The 18,843-nt window shown below is 38.1% G+C and overlaps 1 protein-coding gene across 2 annotated transcripts in view; it reads left to right on the forward strand.

The window, feature by feature from the left end:
- RNGTT (RNA guanylyltransferase and 5'-phosphatase) overlaps positions 1-18,843 on the forward strand; it is a 171,461-nt gene that overhangs the window by 137,236 nt on the left and 15,382 nt on the right. The window lies entirely within an intron of this gene.

Below are 18,843 nucleotides of genomic sequence, written 5' to 3' on the forward strand. Positions count from 1 at the left end.
GGTTATGTTTTACATCAAAATGAAACTTAATTTCTAAAACTCCTATGTGCTCCTTTACCATCTCTAATTACGTTACTAAAGAACAGTATTCCCAACCATATCTACTTACTCTAACTTAAACATTAGTACTGTTTTAAAATTACTGCAAAAGGACAGATGCATGCCTTTCATCCTCCCAGTTCCTTCTCTCCTGTCTCTGCAGTTCCTAGATGTATGTTACTCAGTTTGGCTCATAATCAAACATTTTAGATGTTTCTTGCATGAAAACTTGTGTTGCAAGAAGTTCAGCACAATCTTGTAGAGCTTCAAGTACTAACCTTTCAGAATAAAGCTTGTTGAAATGCTGTCCCATTTCAAAGGGGCCCCTGTACTCAGCGCTGGTGAGGCCACACCTCGAGTCCTGTGTCCAGTTCTGGGCCCCTCAGTTCAGGAAGGATATCGAGGTCCTGGAGCAGGTCCAAAGGAGGGCAACCAGGCTGGTGAAGGGACTCGAGCACAGATCCTATGAGGAGAGGCTGAGGGAGCTGGGGCTGTTCAGCCTGGAGAAGAGGAGGCTCAGGGGAGACCTCATCACTCTCTACAACTCCCTGAAAGGAGGGGGTAGCCAGGGGGGGTTGGTCTCTTCTCCCAGGCAACTCTCAGCAAGACAAGAGGGCACGGTCTCAAGTTGTGCCAGGGGAGGTTTAGGTTGGACATTAGAAAGAATTTCTTTACTGAGAGGGTGATCAGACATTGGAATGGGCTGCCCAGGGAAGTGGTGGATTCTCCATCCCTGGAGATATTTAAAAAGAGACTGGATGTGGCACTCAGTGCCATGGTCTATCAACCGCAGCGGTGGGTCAAGGGTTGGACTTGATGATCTCTGAGGTCCCTTCCAACCCAGCCAATTCTATGATTCTATGATTCATTTCTGCCCTTGCCTGCCCCATCCATTTCCAGCAAATGGCAGCATACTGAGGAGTTTTTCTCCATGGCTGGGAAGAGTTTGTAAGTTGACTGGGTGGATTTGAAAGAGAAGAGGTGTGTACTGCTGTAATTTTTAGCCATTTGCAGTCAGCAGTGCTCTTCTTCCCACCACCTGCAGCCCGGGAGAGGGCCCTTCAGCTCACAGGACAGTGGCAAAGCAGATGCTATGCAGGATCAAACTGCAGGGCTGAGTATTTCTATCACTAGCAAATGCTTAGGGGAGAGAATGCAAAACCAGGATAAATACAAAGTACACATCCAGTTTCTTGCAGTTTGCATGCAGGACCTTCTCTGCTGGAAGTTGTATCTGCCTCCTGGTGCTTAAAAAACTCAGTTGAACCTTTCCTCTCTGGATGTGCCTAAGGGGGTGTCCACTAAATTTTCAACATACAAAGCCATACTAGCACTGTGAGTTAAGATATTATTTTACTTCTTTTAAAGCTGTTGCCTTGGAGCTCATTTTGGTTCAACTTTGGCCTTATATCAGGAGAAATGGTGAGCAGAGATTCTCTACTCCTGACTTCCTCTCTCCTACATTGCCCCTATCTTGCATCTTACAAGCTGCAAAAAATTTAATCTATTTAATCCCTCCCTGTGTCCAGCTATTCAGTATCTACAATCAATACTGGTTTTGTTCTTTGTGCCCTTCTTTATTTCTCCTGTTGCCTTATTTAGGGTAAGGAATGACACAATACCCAAGATGTGGGCACAGTGATGTTTTCTCTTCTGTTTGCTTGTCTTATGTTATATATGGTACAGTGCTTGGTAAATATCTGACATACATTTACTTTGAGTAGGTTACTATTAGACTTTCTGGTTATATATCGTGGGTGTAGTTTCATCCTAGATGTTGTTTGCCACAGAATAGGTAATGCAGATATTAAAAATAACTTTCAGTTACTACCTAGGAAAAACAAAGTTTATTATCCACTACATTACTGTAGATTACATATGAATATTTGAATAAGGTAATTCCACCAGCTGTTCTCTCTAAAATGTAACTTCTATTTTTGGAGCTGTAGGGCCCAAATATGCACACAGGTGCTTTTCTTCGTTTTTGGTGCTAAAGGTAATCCTGAAGTGGAAAGGTAGTTTGTCTCCGAGTCATCTCTCCTGTGGATTGTATTAACTGCAGCTGGGAAATGGCATGCAGTTATAAAAACAATAAGCTTTTTTAATTGAGGCTCCTATCTGATTTCTCAGAGATTCTGGAAGGAAATTGGCTTCATGACAGCAGGAGGAACTGGTATAGAGTGGTGGGATTATACTCTCTTGAACACATCTCCAGCACCAAAAAATGGGGAGTATTAATTCACATTAAGAGCTAGTGCTGTGAAAATTAAAGTGTATGTACTTTGGAGACATAGAATGTTTTTTGTAACTGTTGACACAAGCTTCTTTCAGTCTTCCTCCAGCAGTTGTTCAGGTCTTTCGTATGTGTTTGGTAATTTCACAAGTTAAAAGCTTGTGAACCACACTTATCCTGGAATATGGCAGAGCCTTTTAGTTCAGATCTGCTTTTGCTCACTGTGTGATGGATTGGTCTGTCTTATTGGTGTTCATTTGCAAACATCCCAAGTATTATGCATTCTATTAAGATATGGTGTTTCTTGCCAAATGTGTGCACTAAGGAATGCCCCAAACCACTACACTCCTCTCTTGGTGTAGATTTATTACTCAAAGGGAACAATCATTATACAGCAGTACTTCGGGTGCATTTTAGTGCACTTTCAGTTGGACAAATAAGAATGTTACCAGGCTTTTGAAATATTCATAGTAAACAGGAGCTGCCATGCTAGTACTCATAAATTCATGTTTCAATTTATGTGCATTTACAAAACTGCAAAGAGGGAAACTCCTTATCAAAGTATCTCTTCTCAAATGCAAACAAGTTTGATTTTCCAGAACTGTGCAGGAAGGTAATCGCACCAGTGTCTTTGATGATGAAGACTGTAGATGGCAGGTCTGGGAAGAAATTTTGAAATACTAATGTCTTTTCTGGGATTATTTTTCGATGTCTGTCTTTCTCATATGCAATAATTCATTAATATTTATGTATATTAATATTTATGATGTTTCTGAGATGTATATGAACTGGTAAGATGAACCTAAATTACCTGATCTTCCTCCTCCTGACTTGCTTTCAGTGGTATCAGTGGTAGTGGTTGATAGATGTTTGATCTCAGTACTTCATTATACAAAAGGAATGTGAAGCAGACTTCTCAAGATTTTAAATTCTGTCTCTGCTAATGGGTAGATTAGAAGAAATGAAAAAAAAAAAGTGTGTTTTCCTGGCTTGAGGCAGCCGCCTGGGACTTAAAATGTGCCTGTTCATAGATATTGCAAGATTTTTGGATGCTGCTACTTTGAACAGAGTTCACGATACAGAATTTCCAAGTTACTGCATAATGCTTGAGATTGCTCTTCTCCTAGGGTAGTAGTCAGTGAGTTTCAGTGAATAAATGATAAAATGATGGCTATTTTGGTTAGCTGGTGAGAGTACTAAAGGAATCAATGATTTTAGGGGCAAATTCACAGCAGCAATGAATTCTTATTTTCAGAGGACTGAAATTTATTTGTTTATTTTATTTATTTATTACAGGAATTTATTTCAGATACAGCAGTTCCTCTTATAATTTCATTGTATTAAGTTATTCTAATTTATTGTTTAATTCTAGCATCTGTTCAAAGGTGGTATAGAACAGTTTCACCATAACTGTTTACTTTTTCAACTTTTTACATTTAAGTAGCTATGTTAGTAGCAGTAGTTACTATCATATACTTCTGCATTCAATCAAGAACTTGGGAGCAATTCAATGATTGCAGCTTTCTTTGGATTTTAAGTGGCTGTATTTATTAAATATCCCATGGAAACTGAATGAAATTAGGAGGGTTTCTCTAAGTGGTGATCTTGATCAGCAAGATAAATTATTGACATCAGCTGAAATTAAATGGCAAAATGTCATAAGTCTACAGTAAATATTGTTCATATTCCTTACTAACAATGAGATATTAACAGGAAAAAAAAATCAAAGTAATTTCACTGTCCCACCATATGTAGTAGTTGCCTCATGGAAGAGTATATTATGGGAGTTTTAACCTACTTAGAGTCTTCATAACATACATGACCCATTTTTTTTTAAAACAGATTTTTTCTGTGTAGATCAAAATGAAAACTTAGCTACATTATATCCAGTAATTACAAAGAGAATTATATTTTTTAATCAATTCATTAGTATTGAAAGTTTTTGCAGTTCAGTTCCTAGCTGCTTCTGGGATTAGGGGGAACTGTTCAGCACACTGTGTTCTCCATTATTAATCAGTAATGAAGCTTCTGGCAGTCTTTACTATTGAGCTAATGACTAGTTTCATTTTGGGCTCCTAACGCATTAAATTACCATTTAAATAAAGATTAATTACTGCTATTTTACTTTTAGTATTTTAAGAGTAGTTATTACAAAGTTTCATAATAAATACTACTTCGTTCAAAAGATAATTGTTCAGTTTAATAGAATACGGGGACATTTATGGTGAAAGGAAGATTTTGGAAGCAGTGATGTGTTCTTAGTATTTTGTTTCTGTTGTAGGTGTCCAGTGGAAAGATTCTGAAGTTGTAAGTTTGCTTCTGGGGAACTTTCTGCTGTAGTTACTGCAGTCTTGCTGTTAAGGACTAGCAAGAAATCCAGCTCTCTGCTCTGACCTGCAGCTCAGTAGCCATTATGTGTGATTTTATTAACGTTGAGAACAGTATTAATGCTTGCTGAGACAGCTAAACCTACCACCCACACTCCAGGACTGCTATTTGAGTCTAAGCTGTTATTTGCCCAACTGTCTCCTTTTCCCTCAGCCAATACATTTTTTTACTTAAAACATGATAAGCATAGTGGAATTCTGCCAGGGAGATGCCTTGCAATGTACGATTGCCCCAGAATAATTTTTCTGATCATATCACATAAAAATCAGTAGACCCTCCCGATACAAATCCACCCACCTTTACTTTAAGATCTGCAGGAAACTTATCAGAGCCTCAGAGAATTTACTGTAATGTTCCCAGGAGCTGAAACATGTTCAGCACAGCTGCTTTACCTTCGTCTAGACACAGAGTCTGAACTGATGTCTGAGAACCAGGCTAGACCTCATTCATGACTCCTTTAGCAGTAGCAGACATCTGCAGATGATTACTGAAGTGATTGGCCACAATTTACCAAACAAACTTTCCCTGAAAGAAAGAGGACAAAGGTGTGACTTGGTGAACTTGCTGCTTTCACAAGCTTATTTCTTAAGCTAGGATAAGCTGCTGATTTCTTGACTGCAGCTGGCATGTTTTTCTTCCCTGAGTGACAGTGACTACTACTACCAAGTCATGATTCTTAGGCTGGGTAGACTGCAGCCTGGAGAAGAGGAGGCTCAGAGGAGACCTCTTCACTCTCTACAACTCCCTGAGAGGAGGGTGTAGCCGGGGGGGGGGTTGGTCTCTTTTCCCAGGCAACTCTCAGCAAGACAAGAGGGCACGGTCTCAAGTTGTGCCAGGGGAGGTTTAGGTTGGATATTAGAAAGAATTTCTTTATGGAGAGGGTGATCAGACATTGGAATGGGCTGCCCAGGGAAGTGGTGGATTCTCCATCCCTGGAGGTATTTAAAAAGAGACTGGATGTGGCACTCAGTGCCATGGTCTGGTAACTGCAGCGGTAGTGGATCAAGGGTTGGACTTGATGATCTCTGAGGTCCCTTCCAACCCAGCCAGTTCTATGATTCTATGTGGAGCACCTTGTTTAGGGTGCAGCCCTTCAGACTGCTCCAAACATAGGAGGAGAATTAGTTCAGCTTTCCCCATTCACTCAGTTGTCCTGATGGAGCTCCACAGCAATGTGGTCTGTACAGCCTTTTTGCAAAATACATGTACAAGTCTTCCCTCTGTGCCTCTTGGCAGACAGCAAGAGTATGTTGATGCCCTAATTATTTGATACTTTGCTTACTGGCCTTTCATTTCCTGTTTATCATGATGAAGTCATAACTTGAATTTTGTTTTGGTTGCCTATCTCCCTCTTATTTTTTTGTGCTGTTAGTGTATTGTGTATGATCTGAAATGCCACAGAAAAAACCATAAGGATATCATGTCTTCAGCTCAAATAAAAAGACAAATACAGTCCTAGAATCTCTAGACTGAGGAGTTCCTGAGAAAACAGAAATACAGATTTATCTGTAGGTGTTTGATTCTGGTTGTTCGTGTTCAAGACAAATGATTTCAAAGTGAAAGAGACACCACTGGGTTGGACAGAGGGCTGTCAAATGAACAAAAAACAGTGGTTATTTGCTCAGCTAGCTTAGTAAGATAGTGTCAGAGTAGAATTATTTTGTCTCCATAGTAGTAGAATTAACCCAGGCAGTGAGACGAAGAAGGGAGAGGATTGTTTTAAAGTAGGAAAGTAATGATAGGAGAACAAATTCATTATGGTGGACAGAAATGACTTTATTCTGAAAGCTGAAAAATACTTCTGAGAGCTGCAGATCTGAATCCAACTTCCACTAGGAACACCTTACAGTGTTGAGAAGGAATGTGATAATTACATGATTTGATGACTATGAAAAAAGATTAACTCAGAAAATCTGAGTCCCTACAAACACAGTCACTGAATTTAAAACACAGACTGAGGATAAAGTTGTGTAATGTTCTACCTCTTCTGAAGTTCAAGCTAAATCTTTAGGATAAAGTAACCAATATTAGTAATGTATATTTATTCTTGTTAAGAGTTTCCAAACAGGACTGGAGGGTGTCTCCAATGTTCTGTAAAGTTTTGTGGGATGTTACAGCAGATGTTACAGTCCTCATGATAGATATGGAAGCTGCACTGGGCATTGCTGGGATTGCTAGGATTGAGCTGTCGAGAAGCTGCATAAGGAATCTCTTCATCTTTCTTACCCTGTTTTTTGTGGAAACCACCCATATCTGTGTGTGTCATGCAGAACTCAACACATGGAAACAGTTTTAGCACCAACACTTAAAAAATGGGGCTGATTGCCAGGTAATTTTTCAAAATAAACTTCTCAGGGGAATGGGAATTTAAGCTTCATTCCTTCTGTTTGTTGTTACAAGATGAGCATGTACAGTCTTCTCATGGGAAGTCATACAATGCTGAGATAATGCCTTCTGGTGCCTGAGCCCATCTTCCTCTCATTGCTTTCTTCTGCACTGATCATCTTAAAAAGGCCTGAGTCAAATTCAACATGTTAACTTCAGGGTGCTCGTCTGGTCTGGTATATGTTAAAAGTTACCTGGTGTAGAGTATGGGCTGTGTTTTCCTTCCTCAGGAACAAAGGAAGGTTTCACGTTATAAATAAAACTAATTCTCAGCAGTGAGAGGGTTTTCAGGAGGCCAGCCTAGGACTTGAAGTGAATCTGACACAACCTGCAGTGGTTACACATTTTGCAATTTTCTTCAAGGTGCCTTTCTTTGACTTTGTGTCCTAAACAATAATCTGAACAAAAGTCTGAATTTTTGACAGCAGTAACAGAAACTCTGAGGGGTAAAAAAATACCCTATCCAAACAGTTTATATCCTCTAAAGAAAATGGTAGAGGTAATGTACTGAACAATCTCTAAGTTGAAAGTGTTGTAAGGTGCAAGCAAGAAACCACTCACAACTCATTCTTAAGTAACATGTTTGTTTAACAGCATTTGCAAAATAGGATAGTTTTGAACCTTTACTTTGACAATTAATTAGAAAAGGAAAAAAGCTTATGGCTCAATTTGTTAAGCCTTGAATCTTTTTTTGTTTCTCTATGTTTTGACATTCTTTGTTGCATCTTTTCTCAAGAAAAATTGCTAAGTTGTAAGTGCAAGGGGTCCTGACTGCCTGTGTGTTTCTCTATCCACTGGAATATCAGAGCCCTTGGTCCAGCATAGGAATGTTAAGATAACAGTAGTATAAATACGTAGTAATATATTTTATGTTTGCATTTATATTACAGTAGATGCCAGCTTATGGTGGGCATTTTTACTTTCTATAGACACATTGAGGGGAAAAACAATAATAATAAAAAATAATCTAGCCTTGGAACTGGTGATTTAAACAGATAAACAACTACAAAATCTGCATGAGCACTGCAAAACCTGAAGCAGTGATTATGTATGCTGTCACAATTGCAGCCTCTAAGAACAAAATGTTAATGAGCTATAATTTAGGAATTCACTCTGTTCTGATGGATCAGATAGTCCCCATTTCCTTTTTGTCATGATTATGCCTATGAATTCAGTTAAAAAAATTGTTCTTTGTAAAGCATGTGATGTTCCATAGAAGTCCATAGAATTAGGAAGATTACCTCTGCAGATTTCTGTTGTTACTGCCAATAAGACAGAATAATTGGTGCTTGGCTTTGGACTATGTTTTTTTTCTTTGTTTTTTTTCTTTTTTTTTTATTGGACAGCTTTTGTTGTTTCAGCTCCTAGTAGATTTTTAGGGTTTTTTTGAAAATCAATCGAAGTTTGTTAAGCATAGGATCAATTAAGCCTTCTGAAAGGTTAAAATAATAGCTAATTGATTGTAGATCTTAATTTATTGGGGATTTGTATTAGTTTTCTATTTACTCCTATATTAACTGTTTAAGACCAAAAGATCTTCAAATCCTTTTAATGAATATACTAAAAATGAACATATTGCAGTTTTTTAAGCCTCCCATTTCCTGAGCTTTGGAATACAAACACATCCTAGTAATAGAAAATCTGTATGATAATAACTAATTTCTTTAAAAGCTTATAAAAACAAGTGCTGACAAAGGAACCTGGTGAAGTCCAACTTCAAAGCAGGCAAAGGCAAAGGGTCATACGGAAGGGACAGAGCAAGCTGGAGCATTACATGGCAGCCCAGCAGCTTTACTGGTTAAGGCCAACCATACCCTGGGTTTTGTTGTATAAAGCATAGCTTGCAGGTCAAAGAAAGTCCCTGTACACTGCTCAAGCATCTCTGAGACACCGGGTGCTGTTCTGGACTCCTCAGTGCAAGAGAAGTTTCTGTGCTGGAGTCACAACCAAGGGTAGAGCATGTTAAAGAGGTTGAAGAAATGGAGTTTCTTTGGTTTTAACAAGAAAATGCAAGGAGTGGGGGAGACCAGTTGCAGTCTTCCATCACCTTAAGTGAGATTGCAGGAAAAAAAAGAGAGTCAGGCACTTTTCAAGGATGCACGGCGAAGAAGAGGGAAGATTCCAGTCACGTGTAAGAAAAACATTTTTGTGGTGAGGTTGGTTGAGCATGGCAGCAGGTTGCCTGCAGGCTGTAAAATTTCTGTCCATGGAGTTTTAAAAAATTTAACTCGGAAAGGCCCTGAGCAACCTGACTCCTCTTTGAAGTTAACTCAGCCTAGAACAGGAGGTTGGACTTGGTGATGACTGGAAGCCCCTTCTAACATGAATTTTTCTGGTTCTGTGACATTCTAGACTATAAGCAGTCACCACTATGAAATACAACTAGTTCTTAAGGGTATATAAAACTGCATAATTCAGTATGTTTATTGGGAAATTGTACAGGTGGATGTTTCTAAAACTCCACTGTTACTGATAAATAGAGCTTAATTTCAGTCCATAATATTAATGTGCAGTATAACAGTCAGTTTTTCCTTCTTACCTTTTCCTATGGCTGTAACCATAATTTGCAATATACAATTTCAGTACTTGCATTCTTAGTATCTCAGGTTTTTTTCTTGTTAAATGTTAACATTTGTAAGTGGCTGGTTTTCATGTACCAAAAATACGAAAAGCTGCTTGCTTTTTTTTTTTTTTTCCATAAGAGGAATTGCATTACCTTCCAGAGATCCTATGGTTCTTCAAAGAACATGCTATGTTTTCCTCACTAAAATGTTTTCTTCACTAAAATGTTTATTTAGAAGAAGAAAGGGTTTGTTTTTTTCCTTCAAAGTCATTCTGCAGCTATTTTCACATAATGAAACAGTAAGGATTTTTTTATTGGAATGTGTGGTGTATGTTGAGAATAAAGGATCTTTGGTTTAAACTAAAAATCTTGGAGAATAACTGGAACTTACAGAAGCTGGTGTTTCCAGGAATATCTATAAAACTTAGGAGGTTTATAAATTATTCAGAGCCATATAATTAATTTTAGCAAAGAAGAAAAGAAATTGCAAGTGCCAGCACTGGCTAGATTAGTAGCAAAGCTCAGGGGTAAGAGGCTGGAGGAACAGCAGCTAGCAGGTAGCTGTTGGTTGTAAACATGCTGAGGAGGCTTTTTAATGCATGAAATGGGGTGTAACTGGTGTGAATAATGGGAATTAGTGGGGGAAGACAAATGCATAGCTGTGTACAACATGGGACATCTGAGCACTGCAGAAACAGAACTTGTGTATGCACTGGGAAGATGTGGTTGTGCTGTCTTAACACTGATACCCCCGCCCCTCTGCTCCAGTCTTGTCTCCAGCAGTGACTCTGCCCTACAGAGGCTCTTAAGAAAAGCCTCCTGAAGAAATCCCTAAGACTGTTCATATTCTTTTCTTCAGTTCATTTGGTTGGAATACTTTTATCATAATACCTCTGAGATTATGGCTACCAAGAATTTTTATTGCATTAGGGATGGTTGATTTGGAACTTCCTGTTCTTTTTGATAAATAATTATTTTGATAAATAATAAGATTTCAAACCAGCAGTAGTTAACACACGTGCAAACCGACTTTGGTTTTCATTATTTTCTTTTTTTGTCTCATCATTCCTTCTTCTTGAATTCATTTGATTTCTTACCTTCCTGGTAATTTTCCAAATATTTACTGTTGACCCCCTACAGATACTATTCTGAGAAGTATAGTCAAACAGAAAACTGGATTTTACAGTGATAAGCAGATAGTTTCTACAGTAGCTTTCCTGTGCCCAGTGGATTGAAATCATACTATGATAAATCTGAGCACTAGGTCTGCAGATTATGTCTCATTAAAATAATATATTAATAGACAAATGGTTTATTTCCCATATTGAAGAGATGGCAAAACAAAAAGGTTAAGCTGTGTCTCTGAACCATAAAGTAGATGCTCACTACCAACCAAAAGTTGCTGAGAAAGATACTGGGAATGAAAGGTTTGCTTTAGCAATAAATGAGACTGGATATTGCAGCTATTTCTCATCTGCACTGAGCCCTCATACTTGTCACAGTGGAATAACTGATCAGGTCATTGTAAAACTGCCAGATTTCTCGTGCTGTAATGCAAGTTGTGTTTTGCTATTGTCCTCATCCTCTTTGTCACATTGTTCCCTCCCAGGCATCAGGGTTTGAGAGTGTTCTGGCACCCGTACGTGGGTGATTTGGGGCTGGCGCCATCTTTTGTTTTGCTTTTTTTTTGATGTTTTACAAAAATCATCTTGCAGAAGAGGAGGATTTTTCCAGAACTATTTCATGCTCTTGAACATGGTAATTTGTTGCTGCAGCTCTTCCCGTGTTCTGACTGCATTGTCAAGCCTGGTTTGGGTGTGCCTCTGCACACGGGGAGCATCATTTGTTCTGGGTATTGAGGGTACCTTGATAACAGCAGCTGCTTATGGGGTCAGCTCCTGGGCCTGAGTTGCAGCAGGGACTGTTTTTTTCCTTTGGTGTAGATATTCCCACGCTGAGTTACCTGAAATGCAACTGTATTTGCATTTTCTTTTGACTAGAATATAATACTCAAACAGTATAGCAGTATGCTCGAATTTCTCAGGCTTCTGGGCAATTTAGGAAACTTGTTGTAAATACTTGTCTACTCAGAGAAAGCAGGGCCCTAAATTTGTGTCTCTGTGGCTTCCTTCCAAAATTGTTCTTTTCATGTCATATTTGTTATCGTAAGTGTTATTTATTTATCTGGTCTGGTTTTTGAAATCAGTTCCTTGACTTGTCTTTCTGCATTAAACCTTTTTCTTCAATAGAGGCTTTTGCTGGTACTGTAGTGAAGTCAAGTAAAGGCACTAAAATGGGTGATAGTGAAATAGAAAGAGTAGATACCAAAAAAAGTTTCTAAATAAAATTATAAATATCAAACCCTGTTAGAAATTTATTCTACTCAAATGAAACAACAGAAAGGTATCTAGGCAGTATTTTAGGTATTTTTTTTAACTATTTCTCTATTTCAAATTAAGAGAACATGAACTAAGATCAGCCTTGCAAAGGGTAGGGGGGGAGAAAAGCTAATTGATGTTGTAAACAGTTTCTAGCCAGAGAATATCTAAATTTATTAAGCTTCTCACAGGTGAGTTATTTTGAGTTTAAACTGAACAGATGAGTTTGAACTTGTAGTACCTTTGCAAAATTCAGATTATAATGTCTTTAAAAGAAGATGCTCATTAATAAATCAAGACGTTGACATTGCAAAGGCTGAGAGGTGGCATAACAGGGAGATTTTTTGACTAGGAAATGGTTTCTGAGACCTTTCTTTATAGTATGTATAAAAAGCATAGCAAACATCATGAATGAGAAATATTTGAAATGTCAGATCCTGATAAGATTTAAGAACAGTTGTCTGCAGAAATGATCGTATTGAGAGGTACTGTGCTGGGTTAGGGCTAGTAAAAGGCAAATGCAGATTAAATTTAGATAAATGAAAAAGAATAGTCCTGCAACCAACAATACAGAAGGCAGAAGAAATACCAAACGAGATAATTATGCAGGATATCAGCTTACAGAGGAAAAGGGGTTGTGGATAATATCCTGTCTAATTATAATACCTATAAAGGACAATAGTCAACACGAACTAATTTCAGCCAAGCTACACCCCACAGATTCCCTGTATAGTGAAAAACAGGGTGAATCTGGGAATGTCTAAGCAAAGCTCCTGACAACTCTCTGGGTCTTTTCAGTTGCTTCCTAGAGGTGCCACTCTCCCTAAGGGGATTACATACTGAAACTAGTTCCTAAATTCTAAATCCCTAAAGTAATGGTGAAAATACTTGTCTTGCCTTTCTTTGTGGACTTTTCCAATTTTGAGATTAGAGGATGGCATAAAACCAGATTGTTACTGTACAGCTGTTTTAAATACAAGTGAGCATTTCCAGTACAGTATTCCCCACAGACAAGCATTGTGGCTTAAATGCCACTTCAGCTACTGCTAATAGATTTTCAGAGATCCATTTTTTTCCACCATTTCTGTCCTGAAGTATAATCTGTAAAACCAGATAAATCCTGCAAGCTTAGGCTCTGTTAGACCTCTGATGAGAAAGTTGGTAGCTCTTACAGAAGGTTAGCAAATAAGGGGGAAGATGGAACTGAACTAGATTGTTCCTTTGAAAGGCTGGCCTGTAGGCAAAAAGATGAGATTTCATACCAGTAAAAATAGAAGGATGCTTATCTCCTACACAAGGAAAGGATAAATAGCTCCAGTACAGTTCAAAGAATGCCTTTGCTACCTAGAAAGCAGTAATCCAAGGGAAAACTAAGCTGCACCTAGACAGTAAATCAGGTAAGATTATTCCTTCTTGCATTCTTAATTCGTTCCTTTACTTGATAATTTACAGTGAAATAATTAAAATACTTTTTTCTTCAAATTGTCTTTCACAGTTTTCATTGCAGGGGTCACATAGACCTCTGTTTGGCAGTATTCCAGACTGGTTATAATATTTGTCAAATTTCACATTTGAGTGAGGAATTTATACTAAAACTCAGCTGAATAATAGTGATGCAGTATCTTGCTATGTAATAGTCAACAAAGCCATTATTTATTTACTTTTTGTTTGACAGTAGCAAAATCACTGCAGTTTCATCTTTCTGGCATAAAGTGAGAATAAAAGTGAAGAACAACAGAGCTCAGTGGTGCTATTATATTTCAGCAAATTGAAGTTTTCAAAATGCCAGTTCTGCTTCTCTCTAAAGGAAAAAAGGTTGATTGTAGAGAAAATAGCATGTTACATCTTGAGGAAAATAGCATAGAAAGATTTGAAAAGGAATGATCAGAGATGTGGTAGCATTGTTAGAACCATTGTGCAGATACCTTATTTGTGTTTCTGGGAACTGTAGATATTTTCATTTACTGGGGAAGAGAACTATAAATATGCAATATTGTTTTTTATGTTAGTAAATTCTGGGAGTTACTGTTTAATTGATATGTGGAAAAATTTCTGCCAGTGACTTCACAACCAATGCTATAATGAAATGTCACTTCTTTTCAGAAAGATGTTACTTTTCCTTGATTATCTGAAGGATTAAATCCTTGTCAGCAAATGAATCTATTGATTTTAGCTTAATGTGTTGTAATAAAAAATATTTGAGTATGCTTACAGTGGGGAGATTCATGAGATGCTGTACTGGAGTCTGGACAGGCATTGATGGGAGATTCTTACCTATATTTCCTGCATGTAGCAAGGCAGTCAGCATTGGTCCAGAAGGGAAGTAAAGACCTGAGTTCTGCCAGAGGACAGTTCTCTCTCTCAACTCTACAGAAGTCATCCAGGGACTTACTGTCACTGAGTCAGCCAAGATCCTGACAGTGCTCTTAAGTGAGAGTGAATGAAGCCATAGCAAAATGATGCTGTAAAGCCTCCTAATCCTGCTGTTAGTATCTCTCAGGACTCATGCAGTCTTCCAGAAGTGGCTGGTATCATAGAATCATAGAATTGGCTGGGTTGGAAGGGACCTCAGAGATCATCAAGTCCAACCCTTGATCCACTACCGCTGCAGTTACCAGACCATGGCACTGAGTGCCACATCCAGTCTCTTTTTAAATATCTCCAGGGATGGAGAATCCACCACTTCCCTGGGCAGCCCATTCCAATGCCTGATCTACCATGGTCCTCCCTGCCTTGGGGAGCTGCCCATTGCCTACTCACTAATCCTGCCCCTCACAAGAAATAACATGCCTGATTAGCCTTGTATATTCACCTACCCAGTTGTAATTTAGTAGTAATACAGACAAGTGCAACCCAGCTTCTGCTTCATTTCATTAGTGGGTCATGGTTAGCCACACTTGGTTGCTGACCACTGCAGGAGCAGATTAACAAACTGTTGGAGCATTTCTTTAGTTCAAACACAACCTCTGAAGAAACCTGTAGGGAAGATGCTGATCTATAGGAGACACAACAGAAAGGAATATGCAAAAGCAGACAAGAATATTTTTTTGTTCTTTAACACAAAATTGCAAGATACAATTGCAAGATGTATTTTGGTACATCATTATGTTCTCTTTCCACCCTCTGTCACACTTTGGATGCCACTAATGCATAGAAAAAGGTTTTGGAGTAACTGAAATTCAATAGAAGGTAAAACAAAGCACATCTCTGAATAATTTAGGAGGACGTTTATAGATCAGTGAGTCAGATGTACAATACTGAAGCTAATGCTAAGCAAACAGACCCTGAATTACTTAATTACTAGCTTGTTAATATTTCATTCAGAACTTTAATGAAAAAATCTGTAATTAGTGCTAGTAGTTGTATCAGGAAACTACAGACCAAGGCTTTCTTTTTCAGTTCATGGATTTCCCCACTTTGTGTAGTCTTGCCAGACAAATTAGCTCACTTTTACCTTCAACTGTAGAAAAATGTACATAAAACTCTCTTATCTAAAGCAAACTAATGAAGTTGGTTTCATGTATAAAAATACATTTGCAGATTGTCCATCAACATGTTTGAGTTGCCATTGTTGTTACCTGCCTTTTCTTTTCTCTTTTCTTACCTCTTTCCAGCACTGCCTCTTCTCTAGAAGAGGCTTAAAGAAGTTATATTTTCCTGGATAGAATTGTTAGTGAAGTTGGCTGGCTGGAGAGTGGGTTTATGATGTTCCTTGTAATGCTGTTGCATCATGTGAAAAGCAAAACAAATGTTTTCAGCTGTACTTGTTAGAGAACCAATGCTATTTTAGTCCCCCTCAGGTGGGGGAGAATGGCTGCTCAAACAGAAATGTAGCACTTGAGCAGAGTGCTCAAATTGGGCTTTGAATTCTGGAGAATTTAAGAATCTGTCCTTGCCAGACACAGCTTTATGTCTAAGAATATTTTTTTAAAAGTCAGGTGGTTAGAAAGCTCAAGAGATTTTTCTTAGCTTTGCTTGCCTTAGTTCTTGCAGGCTATCTGGGTGAAGTCATTTTGTGAAATAAGAACGAAGACTAAATATTGTCACTTGCTTTTTTTGTTATTGATCTACCATACAATAACAAAGTGTTTGCTGCCCAAACAGTCCAAGAAGTTCATAGGTTTTTTTAGACCGCATCCAGTAAAATCCATTAAATCCTCTCAAGACAACTGTGTCTCTTTCAAGTCCATGAAAATTGTGCATTCCCCTGCGTCATGATTCTGCAGTCTGTTGCCCCGCCTCACATCCATTACTGTGGTGTCTTGGGAAATCTGGCTTCCTAACTCTGCAGATTCATTAATAACAAGAAATGGAAAAGGAAGGGCTCACAATGCAAGGTAAAGCAGTAGGAACCACTCTATAGCCTCATTTACTGACAAATTTGTGCCATTGATAGATTGGCCCTTGCTTACCTTTCTTTAAGACTACTGACCTCATCAGCTGGCAGGCACCATAAAACCATTTGCATTGTCTGAGCCAACGATTAAATTCCCTATCTAGCCCCTTCCATTCTGTAACCCCACAACGATGAAGAAGACCTGCATGCTTAGATTTTAGATTATAGGGCAGATTATACTGAACATCTTTAATTGCTTCTGAGGAAGGAGGAAAAAAAGCTTTACGTGAGTTAAGCCTCAAAGCCAGTTTGGCTTTGAAGTTTAAGGCAAACTATTGAAGGAGGGGAAGGAGTTCAAGCCTGCTCAGTCCTATAATAAACGCTGCTGAGGTTGTGAGTTAGGGCAGTTGAATTTCACTACAGCAGTTGCTTTGATCAGAGCTAATTTTTGAAAGCCTGTGTAAAGTCAGCAGCCATTAATCTTTTTGTTGTGATGTATTATAAGTAAGGGGGGAAGATTATTTCCCTTCTAATTGAAATCTTAGAAGACTGAAGAATACAGTGAAAAATCCATTAAATGGCTTTTACTGCTTTTTTTCCCAATACGTCTTTGCTTTGTTATTTGGATTTAATAGCACCGCTGGGTAGAATTTTTTGGTTGTTGTTTGGCTCTTCTTGATGTTGTATTTTATATTACTGCAGTATTTCATCAAGGCTGTTATCAGCTCCTACATGTAAATGGTTCAGTTCTGGCAGTCACCTGAAACTCACTCTGTGTCATTACCTACAAAAATGAAGGTTGAGTCAGCAGGCTTGTGAACTCCAATCTCAGCCACCAGGTGCAAGAATGACCCGTCAAAATGGCAAGGTTTCAAATTGTAGCTTGACTTTTTTGTTTCTATAATACAGATCCTAAACCTGAAAATGTTCTTTCAAAAATAAAGTGTTATTCTGCTGTAAGAGACTTGCACGATTTCAAGATCTGGCAGTCTTTTAAAAAAACTAAGTTTTACACAGACTATCTAGAAATTACAATGAGCAAGATTGAGCTCTCCTTTCTGGCTTTTAGTCTTAGGAGGTTCAGTTGATGACAAAGGATTCAGGCTGGGAACTGTCTGAATTTTTATTTCCTACAAGCCCCATAAGCCTCTGCGTGTTATAGATTTATGACTAACTAGGAATTGCTTTGGAAATGTATGAAGGAAAAATAAAATTGCTACTCTTTGTAAATATGCCCTAGGCAAAAACTGAAACACGTGTTTAATATTGGAGATTAAAAGCAAGTTTACTTAGTTCTGGTCTTAGTTTATGTGCACACTCTCTCTTTACAACCTCAATGCTTTCAAGAATTAAAAGGAGTTCTAGATGTGGAAAGCAGTTATAAATTTATAATCTTGCTCCCTGCCCCCACCTTTCTAATAATGCTTGCATGGCATGTTTAATAATTTACATATCACTTAGATACCAGTCTTTGATAAAGTCAGTATGCCACATTCAGTCTCTAATGCTATATATTTCTTTGTTTGCTTTCTATAGTGAAGAATACAAAGTAAAAATCTGATTATATCTTTCTTAATGTTGTTATTCAGTAATGTTCTGAGGCAAAGAAATTTGAACCATGGGGAAAGCAGAGCTGCCAACTAACCAGTTTGGGCTTTGTTAGACAGTGAAGTAGACATATGAATATATTACATATGATTATCATAAAATTATTGCCTGGAAATTGAACAGTCATGCTGCTGCATTTTAGACAGTACATTTATAATGAGCTGTAATAAAGTAAACATTTTGAATGGATATAAGAAGAGGCATTACTTGTAATTGCAAACGTACGTTCAATTCATGCTTTTGAAGCTCTGTTTAACAAAGCAAACAGAATTTCCTTGTAGTCTTAACAGAATTGTTCTGAGTGGTGAATTTTGATTTATGGGGAAAAACTTGAAGCATATAAAACTGGCTCTTTGGGATCTAAATGGAAGAAAAGAATATGATTCATAATGGCTGTAATTTGAAAGCTGCATTTTGTTACAAGTAAAAGTGGGTTTTAAAAAACTCACTGGCAATTACTTGTTACTTTGGATTCCAGTTTAAATTTCTTTTGGCTTGTGCTGCTGTTATTTGCTGTTTTCTGAAGAAGTATAAAGACATGGTTTCTAAGAACATTTCAGAAGCTAGATAAGCAATGACTAGAATTAGGTTTAGGGCCTGATCCTGATAACATAGTGCAGGCTAATTGATCTTCTGAGGCTGCTGGGAGGTATATAAATTAAAAGGATAAGAGTTTGTAGAGCTGAGGCCCACATGAATAGCGATCAGATGCTATCAGACTCATAAAAGTAGTTTTTCCTCAGACAACACAGAAGGCTGCTGGGAAGCTCCTGCTAGCCCAGGCCTGGGGAGTCTCCTACAGCAGCAATAGCTTGGGTACAAAGAAAAGATGAAAAACAGTCATATGAGAAAGTACACTGTAAAATCTGTGTGTGATAAACACAGACATTTGTCAAGAGAGTCATCATTATGG

This window comes from Heliangelus exortis, chromosome 3 (genome assembly GCF_036169615.1).
Source record: "Heliangelus exortis chromosome 3, bHelExo1.hap1, whole genome shotgun sequence".
NCBI lineage: Eukaryota > Metazoa > Chordata > Aves > Apodiformes > Trochilidae > Heliangelus > Heliangelus exortis.